At 39.8% G+C, this 26,015-nt stretch overlaps 1 long non-coding RNA gene across 2 annotated transcripts; it reads right to left on the bottom strand.

The window, feature by feature from the left end:
• Positions 1–321: 321 nt before the first annotated feature.
• Positions 322–24,620, bottom strand: LOC107787156 (uncharacterized). 2 transcript variants are annotated; one of them, XR_012703476.1, is made up of 4 exons: positions 23,809–24,620; positions 5,886–20,356; positions 5,390–5,561; positions 322–2,084 (listed from the first exon to the last, which is right to left on the bottom strand). It is a non-coding gene; the product is annotated as an uncharacterized LOC107787156 (long non-coding RNA). The 2 variants fall into 2 exon arrangements; XR_001648328.2 differs by having other exon boundaries at positions 5,886–7,449; positions 23,809–24,619.
• Positions 24,621–26,015: the final 1,395 nt, after the last annotated feature.

The raw sequence follows: 26,015 nt of genomic DNA on the forward strand, positions 1-26,015 counted from the left end.
GAGGTAAAGACATTAAATAAATGTAATAAATAAGCAGTGAAGTCACAAGTAACATGAGATGGTAAAAGCCTAAAGAAGTCCTCAGCAGAGTCGCCATGCTGTCGCGCCCCTTTTTCTAAGGCAAAATCGGGTTCATGACATTTGGGAGGACAACTCGTTCCCTCTTGGGAATTAGGCTTTTTGGGTTGAAGAATCGCCACCTAATGATTAAAGTGCATTAGGACACTAAAGAAGAGTTCGAGTTGGAAAACCAGAGTTCAGGTAAGCGCTACAAATTATCTGGAGGGGAAGGTGTTAGGCACCCCCCAAGATCCACTAGTGTGGTTTCCGGCCATGTTAAAATTGTGACTTTGAATAACAAGTAAGCAAATAGAAGTCTCAAGTAGAGGGGGTTTTCACATAATATTGCAAGCAAGTTGAGAGTTTGATGAAAGTAAAGAAAGCAAAAATTTTAAAGAAATAGTTTGAGAATAAAATAAACAAATAAAGGAAAGGGGGTCCTAAGGTTACAAATAATATGGATCACATCAATGCAATACCCGATAATCACTCCTCAATAGAGGGGCTACACGTGGTACTAGCGCACCGATCATCATATCCATATCTACCCTTCCCACCCCGTTAAGGTATTAAAGCGCAGAATAGTATCATTTCTTATTGCATGCTATTACCCGTCCCAATCCTATCAGTCCCGGAAGCATTTGAGACTACTAATCCTAAAGGGGAGGGAGTTGGGGCTTTTTAGAGTTTTAAAAGGATAAAAAGTCTAGGCAACAAACAAAACACATAAGCAATTAGGGGAAAAACAAATAGCAGTTAAGGCTCAAATAAGCCTCCTCACTCAGAGGAGCAAATATATAGCATGACTTCAAATACTGGTTATGGTCTAAATTAAAGCATTAGGACATGCTGATTTATCACATGTTTCTCAGATGATGAATCCGAATTAGCCTTGTCCGATTGTAGTTTATCAAAACTGACACAGTTAATTAATCACCTAATGGTTTGCCTAGGTGAGACCTATAGGCATAACATCTAACAATGTTGATTTTAAAGAGGATTACTGGTTTTATAAACAAGAGTTCTGCAGATTGTATACGATATTACTACTGATTTTAAACTCAGAAATGGAATAGCGAAACTGATTCAACTGATTACTCCTATAGGCATGATTTCTAAGCGTTATTGGTTTTTAAACAATTGCAAAAATGCAAGAGTCCTATAGGCATGATATCTAGAATGAAGTTGATTATTATTAAACCTATGATTGTTTGCCTAATGACATGTATATGCAGAAGTGCAGAAAACCTATGATCATGATTTCTAAATGCAGAAATGTAGAAACTTAAAGAGAGGATTTCTATATGCAGAAATGCAGAAACCTAGATACAGGTTTTCTATATGTAGAAATGTAGAAACCTAGATACAGGATTTCTATATGCAGAAATGCAGAAACCTAGATACAGGATTTCTATATGCAGAAATGCAGAACTTATAGGCATAATTTCTAAGATGCAGAAATTTATAAGTAACATATAGGCATGTTGTTTATGTGAATGCAGGAATCAGAAAATCCTATAGGCAAGTTATCTACCCCTTTGCATACGTTCATCCCATCCCTTTCCACTCGCCATCCCCAATAGTTATTATAAATTATTACAGACCCGAATGACTCAGAAAAAAAGGTAAAAAATTACATCAGACGTTCCAGCTACAACCAAACAGCCTAATTCAGACTCAAAGTCCAACAATATGAGATAAACCAACTTCCAGGATCAGATTTCCAAAAGCCTTTCTCATACTTGGGATGTGTCAAAGTTCCTAAGAGTCTCAAAGGGGCTCCGGGCAGTGCTTACACCCCTAACACATTGCAGAATTAAGATCATAGTGCAGTGTGGAAGGGCCGTCCCTCAGATGTCCAAGTTCAGAGGGAACTCAAGGTCCCAAAGCAAGGCTCATAAGAGGGGGGCAGAACATAAGAGCCTAAGAGTAAGTGTAAGTGCATGGGGGGGGGATCAGGGAAATCCATGGCAGGCTGGCGGTCATGCCCTGCAATTAGGAGTGCTGGCACACCCCTGACCATCCTGTCAGCCAAAATTGGGAGTTAGGATCCATTGAGGATCAGGTTTGGACCTGCCGAAGTAATTTGGATACTGCCAGGCCATGAACCTTAACCCAAACACATAAAAGGGAATAGGGGTAGGGATTCATAACAGAAAACAGATGCAAGGAAGGAATACACATAGTTAACATTAATCATGAACAACAAAGTAAACTGGATTGCAGAAAACTATAAATAAACACATAGGGGTGAGGTAGGAAAGCTAAATTAGAACATACCATTTTCAGGGAAAACAAACAAGTAAAAGTAGTATTGAAAAGGCCAAGTTGCAAGCAAAAGTTCCAAAAGATCCCAGAAAAGAGCAAAATGTTGTAAGAGTATTGAACTCAAAGCAATAAAGTGTGTAAGTAAGTTGAAAGTATTGATCTAAAAGTTCGAGGTATTGAACTCGAAATGGTGTCAAAGGTGCATAAGGGTAGTCCCTTTTATAGTGCAGAAAGCGAGTAAGCAAGGTAAAGAAATAACTTTGAAATCAGTCTCATATGATCTTCAGTTAAGGGATTTGATTTCAAACGAGTAGAATACAATTGAGGAAAGAAATTTGATTAAAATCTTTTCACAGTAGCATAAAAGGGTAAATACATAGAGTTTATTTAAGGCAAAAGTCCATTGGTACTTGGTTTGTAAAGAAAAAGGAAAGGGAATCAATCAGACAGCCAGTAAAATCAACATTACAGGCTTAGTTCGAATGAACCAAGTCAGGAATAGGTAAAGAGGGTTCAATCGAAGAAAAATCAGTGACGATTCATCAGCCTTATTAAATGGATTTCAGAATCAATCAATCAGTTGGTAAAAACCTTTTGAAAGAGAAAATTTCACATATATAAAGCATACCAATCAAACGAAAGGAATCGTCAGGTTACTCAGAAAAAGAGACTAACATTGAAAGCCTTAGAGTCACAAACAAAAGGGAATCGAGTTCAGTTACAGACTCATAGTGTGTCTGAAAGCCTAGGGTCCCAAAGTGGAACCCGAATATCACTTGCCAAAGTAACCCCCAAATCCTAGGGTTTCGAATTGAGTCAGACATAGAGGTGAGAGAGCAGGTCATTGAAAGAGGATTAGAAGTCTCTTTCCAAGACTTTATGAGAAACAAACATACATGATAGAAAGAACTGATTCAAGGTCATGGAAACATGTTTGAGAAAACTCGGAGTTTAAACAAGTTCAGAAGAAAGAGATGCTACGATCTTAAATAAAAGCAGGTGAAATATGCTTAGCAAGAACACAAATAGAGATAAATAAAGTGAACAAAATAAAAGAACTCAACCATAAACACGTATAGCAAAGAATAAGGATTAACAACACGGATTAACATGTGAGTACAGGAATAACAACAAAAGTAGAAGAATCTTGCATAATAGAAAGGAAACAAGAGAGCAAACTCAAGCATAGTAGGAAAGAAAGCATACGAGTATAACATAGGTAAAAACACATGAAGAAAGAACAGAAAGAATCGGAAAGATATTTGAAAAAACTTTTTCAGAAACCCTAAAATTGAAATTGAACGATTTTGAAAAAGGAATTTGGGGAAAAACCTTTTAAAATGTCAAGTAAAGCCCAGACATATCACAAATCTAAAACAATAGGCGAGTACAGAACCTCAAACGGCTTAGAGTTGTAGAGAAAACCCTAGAAATGAGAAAGGTCTCGAGGAAAGTCAGATCCTGAGTCGAAAAGACTCATATTGCTTGAACATGCCGGGGTAATGGCCATAGAAGCCCATCTACAGATCTCAGAAGGATATGAAGAGAGCCATTGAAGTCGGGCTTCCAAACCTTGAATAGTTTAGGTCTAATAGTGAGAAAGGGTAAGTACAGACCATCCATGGCCGGAGACGCCATGGATTCCGGTGGAAACATGGTGAGATAAAGTGGGAGACGATTAGGGTTTCTGAGAGGCTCGAGAGGATTTGAGAGATGAAGGGGTTCAAAGGAAGCGTCTCAGGTGAAATGAATTAGGTCAAGGGAGGTTTGGGAAAAAAAGGAAAGGGTGAAATACGGTCGTTGATCAAAATGATCAACCACCTGGATCAAAGGGGAGCCGGGTGGTTTTTTTTAATCGGGTCGAGGGTCGGATAATTTGAGGATTGGGATGGTCTAATTTGGGGGCGTAATTGGGTCAAATTGAGGGCCAAAATTGAAAGGTGAAAGGGCTGTAATTGAAATAGAAATGGGCTAAGTGTTAAATAGCCTATTTTCCCTTTTTATTTTAGAAAAATAGTAATAATAATTTTAAAAGTAAATTAAAAACACTGAGCCAACAAATACTATATAAATATTAAGCTAAAAATACGGAAAATAATTTTATAATTATAAAATGCCACTAATCGTGAAATAGGCTATATTTGCAATTACATGGAATTTAGCTTAAAAATACCAAATAGATTTGTAAAAAATATACAAAAATCCCCTTAATTATATTTTGGTATAAATATGAGAATAAAATAAGTTATTCACCAAAATGATAATCTTGGGAATAATTATTGGATTTTGTACTGCTAAAAATAGACAATAAATTTATTTTAAAATCTTAAAAATTAGGAAAAAATACCAAAACTCTTGGGCATGCTTATATATGTATGTACATGCTATTTTGAAAGTATTTTGTATATAAAAATACATAGGAAAAAATTGAGCATCAACATTCACAGGGACCGAATAACTTGTTAAGACATAATAAAAACTCTTAGTGAAAAAAGCAAGTAAATATTTTACACTCTGTTTAACAATGAGATTTACTAAGAATTTAGCATTTTTGATCACTTCCAAGTTCACTAAGCAAGATTCTGTCACTTACCAGCATCAATTAACCAAACAGATCATATGAATGTATTTCTATCTACCTCACACGAATTGCACATGTTGCCACAGAAAAGATTGTGACTATTTCAGCTTAATACAGATCTACACATACGCTTCCTTTCACACAACTTTCATAAAAGAAAATGTAATAACCAATGAAATTTCTTTAGGCAAGTAGCAGTTAGATCATTTTGACCAACATTAATTTCATTTCAAGCATGAACCATGTAATCTTGGCAACTAAATGATTGTCGACATTAACCAATCAATTATCCATTAACATTTAACAACTCGAGTCTCTTGCTTAACACACTAATACATTCAGAGCTTAGTAGAGAGGGAAATTCGAATTAATATGACAATTATATGCTGAGTCTAAGAGCTCGGATAAAATCTAAACTTAAACAAATAAGACTTTCATTCATGGTTTCAAGCCAAAAGAAACAAAGACGCATGAACATACCTATGAGAGTAAGACAATTGAAAAATAACAAGACGAAATGCTGGAACAGGGGAAGAAATTCAGTGACAGCGAAGATAACTCAGCAAATCAGCCAGCCAAATCCAAATCGCAACCAAAAATTCGGATAGAAATCCACAGCGCCACAGTTCAGAATCCCAGCTACAGACTTTAACTTGAAATTTAATCCAAAAAAAAAACTTCCTTTTTAGAACCAAAGAATCAAGAGAAAGAAACCAAAGCTAAAAAATTATCTATTTTCGGTCACTTTTTTTGGTTTTTCTCTTCAAAAATGCAATAGACTCAAACCAAGGATGAACTCAGAACACATTTTCTTTATGCTTTTTCTAAAAAAAAAAAAAAAACTGAAGAAGAAGGACTTGAAGAAAAATGACTACTAAAAAAAACTGTAAATTTCGACTAAACTTTTAAGATCTTTTTCAGATTTTTTTTTCTCCTTTGATTTTCTCTCCTTTTTTTTTTTTACAAAGAGACTCACCTTATATAGCCTTCCAAAAATCTCAAAAAAACATCTACCAGAAACTCTGAAAATCCTCAGATTTTTGAACAATTTTTGGGATAAATGGAAGGCGTGGATCGATTTACATCTATCCACGGCCCCTATTCGTCCAGCAAATCATCCTTTTGTACAAGAATCTGCGGTTTTGAGAGAATAATCGTACTCATCTCTAACAAATCCGTTGGAAATAGAGGTGACGTGGAGAGAGAACCGTTATGAGTGAGTAAGCTCGAACTCAGGCGAGTTGAGATTGAGCTCAGTAGAGAGGAAGATGAACAATAGCCGCCTCTGATGAGTTTGGGGGAAAAATTATAAAGGGGCTTTTATATTAAGGGAAAACGGGCGAGTCAAGCCCGGTTTGGGCTGGGGCGAATTAGAGGGTGTTTGGGTTTAGAGAATTAATTTGTATAGGGGGAGTGGTTGGGCCTAATTCGTGTGTAAAAAACTGGCCCAAATATCATAAATGAGCCCCTTCTCCAATTCTTCCGTTAATTTCCTTTTCTTTTAATCTCTCTTTTATTTTTATTAAAAATCCTAAAAATTAAAAACAAATCCTGAATTATCTAAAATGTAAATTAAGCTAATTATAAAAATTATAAACATTACTCAAATCTATATTAAAAGTGAAAAATAAATAAACTAAAATTAAAGACAAAAAATGTAAAAATTAGCTATTTTTTGTTGATTTTCAAATTTTATAAAACAAGTAGTTACGGATTAACTCTAATAAGTGTAAAAATAAATCCTAAATGCAATGTAAGATATTTTTTGGTATTTTTATGATTTGAATAAAAATTAAACAAGCAAGAAAAATGTAAACAATTAATAAAAATCTACAAAATTCCTAAAAATGGCAAATAATTAATAAAAAAATCTATTTTCTTAGATTCTGTAGGAGTATTTCATGTATGACAAAAATAACGTGCTCACAGCTGCCCCTCTTTGCTCGGAGACACGAAGGTTTTTGGGCAAAGATAAAATGAGCAATTACGAGGGATTTTTGCCCGTTTGAAACTCCATGAGAAGCATTTTTTAAAAGAGTCTGACCGAATCTTGCTTCATAGGTTGCTTACATATCCTTGGCTATAAAGGAATCAGGTCAGTGTAGTTCTAGAAGTTTTGGTAGCTGGGACTACCGAGAAACTGTGATTTCATTGTTATTGCTGCTGTTTCTGCTTGCTGAACTCCTTATTACACCAAAATGGAAAATGAAAAGCTAAACTAGCTAAGCCTATCAACTACGAGTTACAAGATTCCTATCTATAAATCTCTCGAAGCTTGATCTTGAGTCTTGGCTGGTTCTTGCGGCAGACTCCGATCCGAATCTTGATGCTCATCAGCTGTAGGTATTGGTTCCTTCTTCAGCTTGGGATCCAGGTGGGACACGCGAAGCTTGTGACTTCAACTAAATTTTGAGCAGTCTGCATCTTTCTCTGTTTCAACCTTTGAGTTCACTTCTTTTTTGTTCTTTTTCTTCTTTTCTTTGTTCTGGATTGAGACTCATTCTTTTGGTCATCTCGAATCATGTACCTTGAGGTCAGACCTGCTTAGACACCAAACAAATGAACGAAATTTTCTGCCACAGTTTTTACTAGGAAAATTTTGCGAGTTATTTGCAACAACAATCTAAACTACTTCTTCATTGAAAGCAATAAAAATCAGGATTGTGTATCTTTGGGAATAGGGAATGAAGCTCTAAATTGGGAGATAGCCAGGTTATGCTGGAAAAATGATCGGGTTATGCCGGAAAAGAAAAAGGGTCCTCGGGTTATGCCGGGGAGTTCCACGGGTTATTCCGCGAGAAAAGAAAAAATGTCCTTGGGTTATGCCAGGGAAGTCCGCGGGTTATGCTGGGATGAAAGAAAAAAAAGGTCCTTGGGTTATGCCAGGGAGGTCCACGGGCTATGCAAGGATAAAAGAAAAAAGGTCCTTGGGTTATGGCCGGGAGATCCACGGGTTATGCCGGGATAAAAGAAAAAGGTCTTTGGGTTATGCCAGGGAGATCCACGGGTTATGCCGAGATAAAAAAAGGATCCTTGGGTTATGCCAGCGAAGTCCACGGGTTATGCCGGGATAAAAGATAAAGGTCCTTGGGTTATGTCAAGGAGATCCGCGGGTTGTGCCGGAATAAAAGAAAAAGGTACTTGGGTTATGCCAGAGAGGTCCGCGGGTTATGCCGGGATAAACGAAAAAAGGTCCTTGGGTTATTCCAGGGAGGTCCGCGGGTTATGCCGGGATAAAAGAAAAAGGGTCCTTGGGTTATGCCAGGGAGGTCCACGGGTTATGACGGGATAAAAGAAAAAGGGTCCTTGGGTTATGCCAGGGAGGTCCACGGGTTAGGCCGGGATAAAAGAAAAAAGGTCCACGGGTTAGGCCGGGATAAAAGAAAAAAGGTCTTTGGGTTATGCCAGGGAGGTTCACAGGTTATGCCGGGAGAAAATAACAAAAAGGTCCTTGGGTTATGCCAGGGAAGTCCGCGGGTTATGCCGCGATAAAAGAAAATAAAAGGTCCTTGGGTTATGTCAGAAAGATCCACAGGTTATGCCGGGATAAAAGAAAAAGGTCCTTGGGTTATGCCAAGGAGGTCCATGGGTTATGCCGGGATAAAAGAAAAGGGTCCTTGGATTATGCCAGCGAAGTCCATGGGTTATGCTGGGATAAAAGAAAAAGGTCATTGGGTTATACCGGGATAAAAGAAAAAGATCCTTGGGTTATGCCAGGGAGATCCACGGGTTATGCCGAGATAAAAAAAAAGGTCCTTGGGTTATGCCAGGGATGTCTGTGGGTTATGCCGGGATAAAAGAAAAAAGGTGCTTGGGTTGTGCTAGGGAGGTCCGCGGGTTATGCCGGGATAAAAGAAAAAGGGTCCTTGGGTTATGCCATGGAGGTCCACGGGTTAGGCCAGGATAAAAGAAAAAAGGTCCTTGGGTTATGCCAGGGAGGTCCACGGGTTATTCCGGGAGAAAAGAAAAAAGAGCTCCTTAGGTTATGCCAGGGAAGTCCGCGGGTTATGCCGGGATGAAAGAAAAAAAAAGTCCTTGGTTTATGCCAGGGAGGTCCACGGGTTATGCCGGGATAAAAGAAAAAAGGTCCTTGGGTTATGCCAGGAAAGAAGGAAAAGATCTTCAGGTTATGCCGGGGAGGTCCACGGGTTATGCCGGAAATCAACTAGGGAGTGGAACTCTATAATTTTTTTTAAGAACTTGAGTAAAAATGCAGGAAAGAATTTGAAGGAGACTTCCCTTTTGGATTGATTATTGTGGCAAAGCTATTTCTAGCTCTTGCGCATTTCCTTTTGGTTGCACCTGCTTCTTGCACGGTTGCTTTGGATTGCACCGGTTTCCTATTTTCAAAGAAAGAACAATTGTTAGTTTGAAACGGTGGTTGGTTTTGTGGCTTTGGCGGTTTTGATCACTCTATCTCGACCCAACTTTTGGTGAGAACCTCTGTTGTTTGCTGGCTTTTCTGAAGATTGATCTCTCTCCTAAAACCGAGGAACTCAACTTTTCAAACGACGGTTCAACCGTGCGGGACTTCGGCCTTTCATTTTATCCTACCTCTTGGGGCTTTTGACTTCGGATTTCATTTCATTTTCAATAACTACGATTTCAGAACATCGGCCATCATGGCCAGTCAAGGTCAACTTGATGCACTTGCTGAGGCTGGGTACTTTCTTTGGATTTGGCCTTTATTAAGCAGAACCCTGTAAAACCAATCTTACCACATTTTCCTTGTATTAGTTTCGGAAAGAGAGTTAGACCGAAAGGGATTCAAGGAAAAGGAAAGGACAAGAAATGAATTTTAAAGAAAAGTGTCCCTTTCGGGGGGGGGGGGGGGGGGGAGAAGGACTTATCTGAGATGCATGCGGGCTTAAATAGACATGACATACTTCTTGGATTGGATGCCCGATCTGCACAACCATTCAACTTCTAATAAACCCATTGCAACCCGTGTTCTGAAACCAAGAAACCTTGCCATGACTCTTCCAATACCAATGGTGATGAGGGATTCTCATTTTGGATCAACGGCGCCCTTTGCGGGTTTTCGCCAATCGACCTATCTCATTTCTCTTCTCACCATCGCCTTTTAGTGCTCTTTGCGAGTTTTCACTAACAAGACTCTCTCATTTTTCAATTTTCTCTACTCATCATCGCCTTACGGTGCCCGTAGGTTTTCACCAATAAGACTCTCATTTTATTTCTCATCATGACTGCATTGGATCCAAATAACTACATCCTCTAATTTTGAAAACCTTTCACCGATTGATTGGAAGGACATGAATAAGGTTTGAGTAAAAGAATCTGGATGGAATTACAACTTTGGAATCGTCCAGGTGGGCTCATTGCCGAACCATTATAACATCTGCCCCAGTTTTACTTTTGGGGGGGATTGGATTTTTGTTTTGGTGTGACTGAACCCCGGAGAGAGGTTGCCTAAGTATTCTTTCGGAATCAAGTTGAACGTAGTTCAGGGAAACATTTTGTTTTGCTGTTTTTTATTTTATTTTTTACAAACGTCTTCGAGTTCCAAAGAGGGTAATGAAAGAAAGGTAACCGACTCAAATGGTTAGCAAAGGATTGGAGTGTTTGGGGTAACGAGAATGAAAGCCTTCATCATCCCAATCGAATAATGTTGTTGCTGCAGTAGGGTTAGACATAATACCTTTTGACTGCGTCTGCATTTACAGCTGCTTCGGGGTCATTTCCTTCGATGTCTCCCAGGTATAACGCCCCTCTTGGCAATATTTTTCTGATGATGTATGGGCCCTTCCAGTTAGGAGAGAATTTTCCTTTTGCTTCTTGGTAATGGGGAAGAATACGCCTTAAAATGAGTTGCCCCACTTCAAAATTTCTGGGCCGCACTTTCTTATTGTAGGCACGGGTCACTCTTTGTTGGTACAACTGCTCATGGCAGACTGCGGCCATTCGCTTTTCATCGATCAGGGTTAACTGTTCCAGACGGATTTTGACCCATTCACTATCTTCAATTTCAGCTTCAACAATGATCCGAAGAGAAGCTATTTCAACTTTCGCGGGTATTACGGCTTTAGTTCCATAAACCAAAAGGTATAGGGTTGCTCTGACCGACGTGCACACAGTAGTGCGATACCCCAACAATGCAAAAGGCAACTTTTCATGCCACTGCCTGGAACTTTGAATCATCTTTCTCAAAATCTTTTTGATGTTCTTGTTTGCTGCTTCGACGGCACCATTGGCTTTAGGCCGATAAGGAGTAGAGTTCTGATGCGTTATCTTGAATTGTTCGCATATCTCCCCATCAAATGACTATTCAAGTTTTTAGCATTATCTGTGATGATAGTTACAGGGATACCAAAATGACATATAAGATTGGAGTGCACGAAATCTACCACAGCTTTCTTGGTGACAGATTTGAGAGTGATTGCTTCAACCCATTTCGTGAAATAGTCGATGGCGACCAATATGAATCTGTGCCGATTTGAGGCTTTTGGCTCGATTGGCCTAATGACGTCCATGCCCCAAGCAACAAATGGCCAAGGCACTGACATGGGATGCAGTTCTATGGGAGGTGCATGAATCAAATCATTGTGCACCTGACACTGATGACATTTTCGAACAAAACTGAAGCAGTCTTTTTCCATGGTCATCCAGTAATAAACCGCTCGAAGGATTTTCTTAGCCAAAATATACCCGTTTATGTGGGGTCCGCACACTCCTGCGTGCACTTCATACATGATTCTTCCAGCCTCTTCGGCGTCAATACATCTTAACAAGTTGAGGTCTGGGGTCCTTTTGTACAAGACATCACCACTCAAAAAGAAACCACTTACATGTCGTCTAATGGTTCTCTTTTGGTCTCCACTGGCTTGCTCGAGGTATTCTTTTGTTTTCAAAAATCTTTTGATGTCATGATACCATGGCTAAATAGTTGGTTCTGCCTCAACCATATTACAATAGTCATGCCTTTCCCTGATTTGGATTTCCAAGGGATTAATGTGGGCATTGCCTGGGTATGGCAGCATCGAGGCCAAAGTAGCAAGCACATCGGCTAGTTCATTATGGCAACGAGGGATGTACCTGTACTCTATTAACTTGAGTCGCTTGCCAAGATCTTCCACATGTTGCCTATAAGGAATAAGCTTGACATCTCGGGTTTCCCATTCTCCTTAAGCTTGTCGGATAATCAGATCCGAGTCTCCCATGATTAACAACTCTTCGACATCTTGGTTGATTGCCATGTTCACACCTATAATATAGGCTTTATACTCGGCGGTGTTGTTTGTGCAGAAAAATCGAAGCCTAGCAGTGGCTGGATAATGCTGACCAGTGGGTGAGATCAAGATTGCCCCAATTCCAACACCCTTTGTGTTTACTGCTTCATTGAAGAACATTTTCCAAGCATTGGTGTCTTCGGATATTGCCTCGACTGAATTTACCTCTTCATCTAGGAAGTAAGTGTTCAAAGGTTGGTATTCATCATCGACCGGATTTTCAGCCAAATGATCTGCTAACGCCTAGGCTTTCATTGTAGTGCGAGTGATATAGACTATGTCAAATTCCGTGAGCAGGATCTGCCACTTCGCTAACCTCCCAGTGGGCATTGGCTTCTGGAATATGTATTTTAAAGGATCCAACCTGGTTATGAGGTAAGTGGTGTAGGCTTGCAAATAATGCCTCAGCTTCTGAGCGACCCAAGTTAAAGCGCAACAAATTCTTTCCAGTAAAGTGTACTTGGCTTCATAACTAGTAAACTTCTTGCTCAACTAGTAAATGTCCTGCTCTCTCTTTCCGGTCACATCATGTTTCCCGAGGACACAACCGAAAGAATTTTCCAAGACTGTCAGATATAGGAACCGAGGCCTCCCTGGCTCAGGTGGGACCAACACTGGCCGATTCGACAGATATTCCTTGATTTTATCGAAAGCTTCTTGGCACTCATTTGTTCATTTGATCGCCGCATCTTTCTTTAACAACTTGAATATGGGTTCACACGTGGAGGTCAATTGGGCAATGAACCGGCTGATGTAGTTCAATCCACCCAACAAACTCATACATCCTTCTTGGTTTTCGGAGGAGGCAAATCACGAATGGACTTTATCTTTGTTGGGTCTAACTCAATGCCCCTTCGGCTGACTACGAAACCCAAGAGTTTGCCAACTGGGACTCCAAATGCGCACTTGGCAGGGTTTAGCTTCAAATCATATTTGCATAGCCACTCAAAGAATTTTCTCAAGTCCCGAATATGGTCAACCTGAGTTTTGGACTTGATGATCACAACATCCACATACGCCTCTATCTCTTGGTGCATCATATCATGAAAAATGGCCCTCATGTAGGTTGCCCCGACGTTCTTCAGACCAAATGGCATGAATGTGCCCCAGGGTGTGGTAAAAACTGTCTTTTCTTTTCTGCATCTTCTTCATCCATCAACACCTGGTGATATCCTGCATAACAATCCACGAAGGACTATATCTCATGTTTGGTGCAGTTATTAACAAGGATGTGGATGTTCGGCATAGGGAAATAATCTTTGGGGCTTGCTTTGTTTAAATCTCTGTAATCCACACACACTCGGGTTTTTCCGTCTTTCTTTGGCACTGGGACTACATTGCCCAACCATGTAGTGTACCGAACCACCCGGATCACCACTGCTTTCAACTGCTTTGTGACCTCTTCTTTGATCTTATCACTAATATCAGTTTTAAACTTTCTTTGCTTTTGCTGGACAGGGGGACAATCGGGGTATGTTGTCAACTTATGAACCACCAAATCAACACTCAGTCCTGGCATGTCATCATATGACTAAGCACACACATCTTTGAATTCAAACAAGAGTTGGATTAATGCGTCCCGAGTTTTCTCATCTGCGTGAATGCTTATCCTGGTTTCCCTGACTTCTTCAAAACTACCCAAATTAATCGGCTCAGTATCATTTAAGTTCGGGTAAGGTTTATTCTCAAATTGTTCCAATTCTCGATTTATTTCCCTAAAAGCCTCTTCTTCATCGTATTCCAGTTCTTGGTTCATTATTTCACAGTTAGACAGCGTGTTTGTATTTGGGCATGAAGTCCGCAAGCATATCATGTTATTTAAAGCCGCATTATTAGAACTGAAAGAAGAAATAAAAGAGAAAAATAACAAAATCAGAAAGAATAGAGAAAGATGAAAGATGAAATATTGATTTAATTTCTTTGAATTTGAAGATAACAGGGTTTACATTGGTAATTAAAAGACAAGAAACTAAAGAAAAATATCCAAGTTACACCCTGGAATAACTCGTGATGCAGAAAAAGTGGCAGGACAGGTCTACCGGGACTCCGGCCTGATTGGGAATGGTGTAGCCTTCCAATTCTGCAGTTTGGCATTAGGTCCCATATACAGCACCTCAGCGGTGCTTGAGCCTTCCCCTGGTTAGACTATGTGAGTTTCATACAGTATCTTCCTCATGGCCCCACAAATTTCTTCGATTTTTTCGGCCGTAAAGGCCTTATCTTCCTCTCCCTAATTGTATTTAGGCTTGACAAATGTTCTATACAGTGCGGCACCGGCTAAGGCAAAACCCAACCATCATTCTTTCTATCATCTTCCCATTTCCCATCAGCTGGCGTGGGACAGAAGCCTACCCCAAAGAATTTCTCACTGGCAGTCAGGGTGATAGGTTCAACTATTCCTTGCAATGATTTCCCGAGCCCCTTCCCAGGTTTGTCCATGTCGGATCATTTCTTTGGCCACCATGATTGATGCATTCGAAAGGAAGGGTTGAGGGCAAGGGTTTCCTTCTTCACACTGGTCTGCGACCACAATCTCAAACGCCTGATAGACTATGTGCTCACTACCCTCTCTTGCTTCAAGACATGGGACTGACGGGTCCCGATAGATTGACTGTTCGTCCTCTTTGTGAACTACGATCTCCTGATCCTCATGCTCAAACTTTACCAATTGGTGTAGAGTATAAGGCACAACCCCTGCTGCGTGAATCCACGACCTTCCCAAGAGAAAATTGTATGAAGTATCCATGTCCAAAACCTGGAAGGTTACTTTGAAGTCTACTGGCCCGATAGTCAGGATTAGATATATCTCTCCTATTATATCCCTCTTTATGCCATCAAAAGCACGCACACAAATGTTGTTTGGTCTGATCCTCTCAATACCGATTTTCATACACTGCAGAGTTGAGAGTGGGCAAATGTCTACCCCAGACCCGCCATCTAGCATGACCCTTTTTCACGTAATACCATTCGCATTTCACAGTCAAGTGAATGGCTTTGTTGTGTGCAGCTCCCTCCGGGGGCAGATCATTCTTGCTGAAGGATATTTGGTTGATTGCAATCCCTGCCATCCATTCCAACTGTTCTACAATGGTTTCAACAGGTACATATTCTTCGTTGAGAGTCTTGATTAATACCTTTTGATGTTCAGTGGAGTTCATCAACAAAGATAACAGAGAGACTTGAGCGGGAGACTTTCGAAGTTGGTCGATTATCTCGTAATCTGCCATTTTCATTTTCTGAAAGAACGCCTCTGCTTCCTCAGCACTCACCAGCTTCTTAGGTGGGAAATGCTTTTTCCTGGCGTTATTCACCTCTTCCAAATTGAAGTGCTTCTCGGCCGGGCTATTTTCCTGAACTTCTACCAATATCTCTTTGCCTTTGTAAGTCACTACCGATTTGTTATAGTTCCATGGCATAGTGGTGGGATCCGTCATGGGCCTTTGTGGCGCGCGGCCAATAACCACGGGCTCACTCAGCCTTGGTGGAATTATTGGCCCCCGCATCACGTAGGTCCCCTTAGGCACATACATTTGAGCTCCCTTGTTTAACTCAAACCTTCTAGGAGGACTCAATGATATCTGTTCTTTCTTGCGACCTCGAGGGACAAGAGAACGGCATCCTTGGAGGGCACCGACCCAGTTTCAACTTCTACTTTCGTTTCCATCTTTTGAGGGGTGGCTTTACTCTTTTTCTCCCCCTTATCTTGTTTCGTGACAGCTCTTGGCTTCTTTTCCATGTCAGCTATAGCAATGATAACTTTTACAGTTGGGTCAAATTTCTTGTCTTCACAAATCATCCCAATAACCGGCCCGTTGTTGTGAGCCGGTAGTGGATTGTTGGTTACATTGGGAATATCTTTGTCCCTTAGCACTATTCTCTTTTGTTCTATCAAATCTTCCACAACCCTTTTCAAAGTCCAACAATTTTCTAAATCATGTCCTTCAGCCCCTGAATAATAAGCACATCGGGTGCCACGTTGGTAAGAGGGTGAATCCGGGTTTTGCCTATTCGGGGGAATAGGTTGCAACAAACCCATTTGGACCAACTTGGGAAATAGGCTAGAATAGGACTCACCAATGGGTGTGAAGTTTGTTCTCCTTAGTGGCTCCCAGGCACGAAAGTTGTTTTGTGGATGTCGGGGATTGTAGTGAGTTTGGTAAGGAGGTGGATTTCTGGGAAGTGGAGTTAAATTGTTGTTGTGGCCTGACATAGGGTTGGGCATTCATCACTGTGTATGGCATAGGAGCATAAGCTACATCTTGGTGGGGATAGTAGTGTTGTGGGATTCTTACGGAGAAAAGAGGTCTGGGTGGACGGGGTTTTCTTGCACTCGAAGTTGCCATTGAAGTTTCTTCCTTTTTCTTTCGGTTTGCTACTCCTCCAGACCCACCTTGGATGGCTTGGGAGGTAGCCCTTATAGCAAACTGACTCAAGATTCGCCCTGTTTTCAACCATTTCGCCGATTTTGATGGCTTCGGTGAACGGCTTGCCCATTGCAGACATCATGTTTTGAAAATAATTAGCCTCTTAGGCTTGGAGGAAGACCGTGACCATTTCAATTTCGTCCATTGGAGGTTTTACCCTAGAGGCTTGCTCACGCCATTTGACAACGTATTCTCGGAAGCTTTCCGAGGACTTCTTCTTTAGATTTGTCAATGAGTTCCTGTCAGGGGCAATATCAATGTTGTACTGAAACTGCCTGACAAAGTCCCGAGCAAGGTCATCCCATATGTGCCAACGGGATATATCTTGGTCCATATACCATTCAGACGCGATGCCGACCAAACTTTCTCCAAAGTAGGCCATGAGGAGCTCCTCTTTTCTGCCCGCTCCCTGCAATTGGTTGCAATATCTTTTGAGGTGGGCAATAGGATCTCCGTGCCCGTCATATTTCTCAAACTTCGAGGTTTTAAATCCAAACGGTATATGTACGAGGGAGCATACCCAAGTCGGCATAGAATACACTTTTCTGTCTACTCAGACCTTGTATGTTTTTGAGACTCTGCTCCATACTTCTCATCTTTCTCGCAATCTCTTCTTGTTCATGAGTTCTTGTGGTTTTCTCTTGCCCTGCGGTGAACTCATACCGGGGCGGCTGGGAATAGGTATAGGTAGGGAACAGTGGAGGTTCCAGTGGGAAAGATGGTGTTTGGAAGGTGAAGGACGATGGGTCAAAGATGGGCCTGGGTGGTGTAGGTTTTGCTATAGCCGAGCAAGATGGGGCAGTGAATATATTTGAAGTCGCGCCTGAGACTAAAACCTGGGGGCGAGCCTCAGAAGGTGTTCCCACAAGGTTGGCGGAAATGGTAGGGTGTCCCAATGGGGTATTTGGATAATTTATGGGGATGTTGGAGGTCCCACTTGCCCTGAGAAAAAGCTCGGGAAATCCAGGGATTTCACTTGGTGGTTCTTTTCCATTTGCCCAGGAGTCCAACATTTCCATCATACGGAGACGCATAAACCTATTTTCCTCGGCAGCTGCCGATTCTGAGGTTGGGATGCCCGAGATCGAACTATCATCCACAATAGGAACTGTTGGAAGAGTCATTTCTGAAGACATTTCAACGCTAACTTTCGAACTCGTGAAGTATGGATGCGAATCCAGACTACCACAAAACCAACCACCTTACTGTAAAACCTATGCTATGAATAGTAGACAATAAACTGGTTAGTTTGGAGCAAATAACACACAGGTAATCGCACGTTGGGGTGTGATGCACCTAAACAGTTTTCACAACGTTTGCATGTTTCTTCCCGGCTTTGCTTATTTTCCCCAAAGTTCTTTTCTTTCCACTTCGGCTTTTCATGCCTCTACTCCCATTTTTCTTTTGATTTTTCTTTGGCTCTCTTTTCTTTCTTTTTGGTTTTTTTCTAGATTTTTCCCTTTTTATTTGAGCTATTTACAAAACCATGACCGGATCCGATGAGGATTGCCTACGTATCACGACACCCGCGTGAATCAGATCGTAACGTAGTTCAAGATAAATAAATGCGAAAAATAAAAAGACAATTTTGGGAATTTTTGATTTTCATTAATAAAAACTCCTAAACTTTCTATTACAAAAGACTTCAAACTACTCATTTTCTTGGAATATAAAACTATGAACAGACTCAAAATGGACCAAAATACAGACTCGATAAATGGAAAAATCAGGAATACATTAAAGCTTCGACTCTTGGGGCCCGTGGGACATCATTTGGTCTCACCACGGGCCTATATGCGAGATCCCCTTGAAGCCTCTCCAAATCACTCATTATCTGGCGGACAAATGTCATCACTGCAATGAAGAAAGTGGTTTGAGTCATGTCCTCACATGCTTGGCATTTTGTGAAAATGTAGTCGGTAATGGCTCTAACCCTCTCCCGGATTCTACACTTTTCTTGAAGCAGACGCCCGACTTGCTAATTCCTGGCTTCTAGCACCTGAGTGTCGTGATGGTTTTGATTTTGCAGCTGTCGCATTTCTTCCTCATTCTGAGCCATCAAAGCACAACAATGTTCCCTATCAGCTTTAAAGTTCTTGGCCTGTCTGGCCGCCTCATTTTCAAGGGTAGTTATCTTTCCCATCAGGTTGGTGATTGTCCCCTCATATTTTCTTTTTATTTGTCGCACAAACTATGCCCTCCCTTCTGCATTCTTTGCCAATTGGGCCCGGACTTTTGCTAAACTGGATTCAGACTTGTCTAGGTCATCTTGACACTCAAGTGCTTTCTTTCTCAGACTGTTTATAACCCTTTCATCCGCTCGACTTCTTTCCTGGTTTTTAGCAGCTATCCTCATTTTCTGGATTTGGGCTTTGAGGGCTTCATTTTCCTGAGTTAGATTTTTCTTTTCCCCTTCATCTACGGCGGCCTGGATACTGTTGTCAAACTTGAGGTCCCTGATTTGTCCCTCTAATTTACTTATTTTAGCCCTATATCCTTCTTCCTTTGCCAACCAGCCCCACTGCTCTTACGAGTCGTTAGTGAATTGTTGAACATGAGCTCTCTTAGCGGGTCTCTCAGAAATCTGAAACCTTTTACCAAACTAGATAATGTACTTGGGGTCTGCCTCACCTCTAGCTAGATCCCACACCATAGTCTTAGGTTCAAGAAATCTGCACTCATTCCACATTTGATAGACTCTTCCTTCTGGGAACACAGCCTTGGGGCCCAATTCAATAACTTGTTGACTCAAATCCTTGTCATGAGGAATAATTTGAAACCTGCCCAATTGGCACAAAACCCAGTGAGAAGCATATGGCTGGATGCTTTGGATACCCATCAGGAGAAAATAACATACTTCGACTGACATGTACACACCCTTGGTGACATGGAGCCATCCGAACGCCCATTCAATTTTATCAGAAGTCAAAGAGCTCAAACATGCCAACCAAGACTCGGTACCCTCGGGAAATTCAACACCCACCACACGGCTTTCAAATTCTTCGATGCAATTCAAACCGGTCATGCCATAATTCATATACCCGGCACGGTGGCAGAGATGTTCCTATATCCACAACTGTAGTAATAAGTTGCAACCTTGGAAGAACTTTCCGCCTTCTCGACAGATGGTCAAAGCTCGGTAAATTTCAGACAAAATCAAGGGAACCAGAGTGCCATTAGCTTTCTTGATTGCAACGTCAACCATTCCCACTAGGCCCAGTTCTATGTTGCGGTCTTTTCGCGGACAGACTATAACTCCCAAGAATGCTACTATAAAGACCAAGCCTCGCCTTGCCTCCCATTTATACTTATTTCCAGCATGAGTCAAACCAGTATTTGGTTCTTCAAAGCCTTGGGGGTTACCATAACGTTGGTACAAGAACTGGAAAGTACATGACCCTTCAGATAAATTCTTATCCTGAATATCCCGGCTAATACTTAACATATCCAGAAACTTGTGGGGAGATACCGGCCTTGGTAACACCGGATACCGACTTCTAAGATTTCCATTAAGGCCGGCGTAACCCGAAATTTCTTCTAGTATGGGTGTGAGCTCAAAATCAGAAAAGCGGAACACATTTCGAGTCGGATCCCAAAAAGGTATCAAGGCTTCAATTATGTCCAATCTTGGCTTGATGTTTAACAGTCCGACAAGACCACCCAATACTTTAATCACAGTTCCTCTACTGCCTTTTCCCAAATCATTCCACCACATATGAATTTGTAAGGGGATTTCCTCAAGAGCTGCGAAGGGTTCATTTTCGTTTGTGCTCATCCTGCACATTTATTAGGGTGATTTAATAACTCATTTTGACTCAAGAAAAGATTAACACTTTTTTTTCAAAAGTTTTCATTCCAAAAACAAAAACCCGTCTTTGCAAATACGCCCTTTCAGCACTTCAGGGAAGAAGATTTTAAGGTTGTACTCGACAACCGGTCAAAAATTTGAAAAAGAGACCACATGCGGCTGTTCTTGCAAAACGGCCTTCCGGCGCCCTTTTGGGGACATTCGACTATTTTAGACAAGAATAACATCACCATACTTATTCACAATAAAAAAAATATTTTTGTTCTTTTTGGGCTATTTTTGCAAAAAGGGAAGTTGGACCCGATGAAGGTTGCCTACGTATCCCACATCCGGTGAGAATCAAACTGACATAGTTCGGGAAGATTTGACAAAATGAAAACCGACTAATTTAAAAGACAAAACCTTTTTTTTTTCTTTTTTTTTTTCTCTTTTTTTATTGTTTTGTTTTTTTTTTCAAAATTTTGGCAGATTTTCAATACCTTTTGGATATTGGTTTTTCAAAACAGGTAATTATCTCTCTAAGCCCTAAATTTTTTTTTCTTTTCCCCAACTTTCTCTTATTATTCAAAAGCCGGTCAACATGTAAATTCGAAGCAAATAAATGCACAAGTAGCAAGTAGAATGCATTAGGATAATCTTTTCATTTCAGGTACACCTGTCCTAGACAAACACAACCCCTATGTTGAGTCTCCAAAGTCAAATGCACATGATGCAAACAAACGTTCCTACTAGGGATCCGGCATGAGGTTTTGTTATACTAGGTTTAAAAGCCTGAGTGTATTGTTCTATACCTGGCTTACCCGAGCGGACAGCTCGAGCCGCGGGGGAGAGGGGGGGCAGTGTACCGGGAATACAGAAGTTTCACCGGCTTTGCAACTTGTCTGAACCTCGTTCTAAAATTAGATAAGACTCTAAACAGAAGAGAAGTCACACGAAGTGCATACTCCCCAGATGATTTAGAAGACTCAGAGAGAAGAAGGGTTTCGCAGCAGTTTATATACAGTTCACAAAATATCAAAGCGGTAAAAGCGACAATTAGCACATTAGGCTCAAACATATAGAAAATCAGGTAATAGATAAAGACAATCATAACAGCTATTCTAAGCTCGAATTCTTAAACCCTGAATCGAAGTTCTGGGTTTGGGTTCCCAGCAGAGTTGCCAGAGCTGTCAGACCTCCTTTTTACACACCCGAAGGTAGTACAAGGGAGTTTTTCCAATTTAAGTGACATTATTCGAAATGGGATTATTTATTTATGTTATTCAGAGTCGCCACTTGGGATGGTTTGTTTTCTGGTGTCCCAAATCACCGGTTTATTTTAAAATCCCAAATCGAGGAAAATTCAACTTCCTTTTTGAAGTCTGCGAACTAGAAATTCTAAATAAGGAATTCTGTTAACCCGAGGGAAGGTGTTAGGCACCCCCGGATTCCGTGGTTCTAGCACAATCGCTTAAACTATTATAATTAGTCTATTATCTGATTTATTATATGTTTTAGACTATGGTACATTTTTAACTTATTAGCCGTTTTTAACTAGTTTTTTTTAGGAAAATTCAACGTCATTTAAAACACGTCTTTGGATCACGCCACATGAAATGCACCTGCGATCTACGACATATTTTATTTAACGTTGTTAGGATTTGGATTTGGGTCACATGAAATGCACACTCGAGTTTAAGGAAATTAATTAATAAAATAATGCGCCTAAAGCAACTACGCGCTTTGAAATTTGCGAGAGCCATGGAAAATTCGACTAAATGGCACACCCTGATTTCTAAGGATTAAAACACTAATTAAATGAGGGTCGTGCATTTGTAATTTCATTTGGCACGGCTCACCTCGACTAACCTATTAAGAGATTGCTAAATTTAATTTTGAGGGCCATAGCTATTTGTTATTTAATATGGCACGCCTCAACGCATTCTTTTTAAAAAAAAATACTTAATCGAGCATCCGAACTAAAATGATCAAAGCAACAGAGTGGCGCATAGAGCCCAAACAAGTAGGCTCCAAGTAGCAAGTGACTGGGCTAATCGCAAGCCCATGGAATTAACATGAAACTTCCATTCATCTTTTCTTTGTAGACGAAAGAGAAAGGCATCACATTTGTTGGGCTTAGAATTGAGCCCAGAGACAAACCAAATGATCAAATCCATATATTGGTCCATTTAAATTAGTAAGAACCTTTGTAGTCTTCAATTCCAACTTTTACAAACTAAACTATTGATAAAAGAAAATAACTCAAACTCAAACATACATGCTTAGAAATGGAAACCAGAATTTTTCAAAATCAATCAGCTGAAGCACACTGATTCTGTGCAAGTCGTCACTCATTGGGCTCAAATTTGAGCCTTGATGGCAATCAACAATTAAACCCAAGGCAGGCCCAAAAAATGAGTCAAAATTATCAAAAGGAGCCATAAAAAATGTCTTGTTCATTTACTTCATAGTTTGCCTCTCAATGGAGACACGTCGAATTTCAGGATATTTATTTAGATTTTACATGCCATGGGTTTTCAAATAAATTGATATGGGATCTATATATTCTTTTAGCATATTCTATTTTTTATATAATACTAGCCAAAATACATGTACACAGTAGCAATACTAGCAAGAAACATTGACTCACACACAAGAGAAGTTAGGAAAATAAACTAAGAATACTTCTAGCTTACATGCCACTCATTTCACGTTAAGTATGAGTAAATTGAATAGTAAACATTCCATTTTTACTACTGCTTCCAAGTATAAACTTGCCTAAACATATAACCAAACAGTTCAGCATTCTTGTTCCATGATTTCACAGAGACCGAATAACTTGTTAAGACATAATAAAAACTCTTAGTGAGAAAAGCATGTAAACATTTTACACTCTGTTTAGCAATGAGATTTACTAAGAATTTAGCATTTTTGATCACTTCCAAGTTCACTAAGCAAGATTCTATCACTTACCAGCATCAATTAACCAAACAGATCATATGAATGTATTTCTATCTACCTCACAGGAATTGCACATGTAGACACAGAAAAGATTGTGACTATTTCAGCTTAATACAGATCTACACATACGCTTCCTTTCACACAACTTTCGTGAAAGAAAATGTAATAACCAATGAAATTTCTTTAGGCAAGTAGCAGTCAGATTATTTTGACCCCCATTAATGTCATTTCAAGCATGAACCATGTAATCTTGGAAACTAAATGATTATCGACATTAACCAATCAATTATCCATTAACGTTTAACAACTCGAGCCTCTTGCTTAACACACTGATACTTTTAGAGCTTAGTAGAGAGGGAAATTCGAATTAATATGACGATTATATGCTGAGTCTAAGAGCTCGGATAAAATTTTAACTTAAACAAATAATACTTTCATTCATGGTTTCAAGTCAAAAGCAACAGAGACGTATGAACATACCTATGAGAGTAAGACAACTGAAAAATAACAAGACGAAATGCTGGAACAGGAGAAGAAATTCAGCGACAGCGAAGATAACTCAGCAAATCAGCCAACCACATCCAAATCGCAACCAAAAATTCGGATAGAAATCCACAACGCCACAGTTCAGAATCCTAGCTATAGACTTTAAATTGAAATTTAATCCAAAAAAAACTTCTTTTTTAGAACCAAAGAATCAAGAGAAAGAAACCAAAGCTAAAAGAATCTCTGTTTTCGGTCATTTTTTTTGTTTTTTCTCTTCAAAAATGATGAACTCAGAACACATTTTTTTATGTTTTTTCTAAAAAAAAACTGAAGAAGAAGGAGTTGAAGAAAAATGTCTACTAAAAAAACTGGAAATTTCGACTAAGCTTTTAAGATCTTTTTTCAGATTTTTTTTCTCCTCTGATTTTCTCTCCTTTTTTTCTACAAAGAGACTCACCTTATATAGCCTTCCAAAAATCTGAAAAAAAAATTCTGCCAAAAACTCCGAAAATCCTCACATATTTGAATAATTTTTGGGACAAATGGAAGGCGTTGATCGATTTACATCTATCCACGACCCCCATTCGTCTTGTAAATCGTCCTTTTGTATAAGAATCCACGGTTTTGAGAGAATAATCGTACTCCTCTCTGACAAATCCGTTGGAAATAGAGGTGACGTGGAGATAGAACCGTTCTGAGTGAGTGAGCTCGAACTCAGGCGAGTTGAGATCGAGCTCAGTAGAGAGGAAGTTGAATAGTATCCGCCTCTGAGTTTGTCTCTAGGGTTAGGGAGTTTGGGGGAAAAATTATAAAGGGGCTTTTAAATTAAGGGAAAACGGGCGGGTCATTTTTGTGGGTCAAGCCCGGTTTGGGCTAGGGCGAATAAGAGGGTGTTTGGGCTTAGAGAATTAATTTGTATAGGGAGAGTGGTTGGACCGAATTCGTGTGTAAAAAACTAGCCCAAATTTCATAAATGAGCCCCTTCTCCAATTCTTCCTTTAATTTCCTTTTCTTTTAATCTCTCTTCTATTTTTAATTAGAAATCCTAAAAATTAAAAACAAATCCTGAATTATCTAAAATGTAAATTAAGCTAAGTATAAAAATTATAAACATTACTCAGATCTATATTAAAAGTGAAAAATCAATAAACTAAAATTAAAGACAAAAAATATAAAAATGAGCTATTTTTGTTTATTTTCAAATTTTATAAAACAAGTAGTTACGGATTAACTCTAAAAAGTGTAAAAATAAATCCTAAATGCAATGCATGATATTTTTTGGTATTTTTATGATTTTATTAAAAATTAAACAAGCAAGAAAAATGTAAACAATTAATAAAAATCTACAAAATTCCTAAAAATGGCAAATAATTAATAAAAAAATCTATTTTATTAGATTTTGTAGGAGTATTTCCTGTATAGCAAAAATCACGTGCTCACATTACCTTTGTTGAGTCAGTGTTATTTCCAAAGGTGTGAACTGTCCTTCTTATGCAATTTGCAGTCCTTTAAGAAGAGCTAGTAGTTCTGCTTGGGTATTGGTGGTGTATTGGATTGAGCCCATGTAGCCTAATATCTAGTTTCCACTTGCGTTTCTGAATACTCTCCCCAGGCCTCCCTTGCCCGGATTCCCTGTTGCAGCTCCATTAGTATTTAGCTTGAAAGAGTTGTTGTTTGGTGGCTCCCATTTTACCTAAATATTCTTCATTTTTTTGGGTTCTTTATCCAGCATATTCAGTAGCCTTTGCTATTGCACATTTTGAGTCTGCCCTATCTCTTTTGTTATTGAAGAGGTTATTATTCCCTATTAGCCATATTTGCCAGAAACAGAAAGGGGGGAGCTCTTACCAAGTAATGATGTTGTTGTATGCTTTTTTCTTTTGGGTTGCCGAAGTGTTTGGCCAATCTATGGTGGTGAAATCATGGATAGAAGTATTGATTTCCTTATTGCTTTTGGAGATGACGTCCTGCCAGAAGGTGTGTGCAATGGTGCATTCAAAGAAGATGTGTGCTGAGATTTCATTTGTCTGGCTGCATTGGTGGCAACTGGGGTTTGATTGTACCCCCACATAATGGAGGTAGGATCCAGTGGGGAGCCTTTCATGGAAATGTAACCAGAAAAAAGATTGTATTTTTTTGGTACTTTTAGCTTCCAAACCCAAGTGAAATTGTGGGTCATGGTTTCCTGACCTTGATCTAGA

The sequence above is a fragment of the Nicotiana tabacum genome, chromosome 20, assembly GCF_000715075.1.
Source record: "Nicotiana tabacum cultivar K326 chromosome 20, ASM71507v2, whole genome shotgun sequence".
Lineage (NCBI taxonomy): Eukaryota > Viridiplantae > Streptophyta > Magnoliopsida > Solanales > Solanaceae > Nicotiana > Nicotiana tabacum.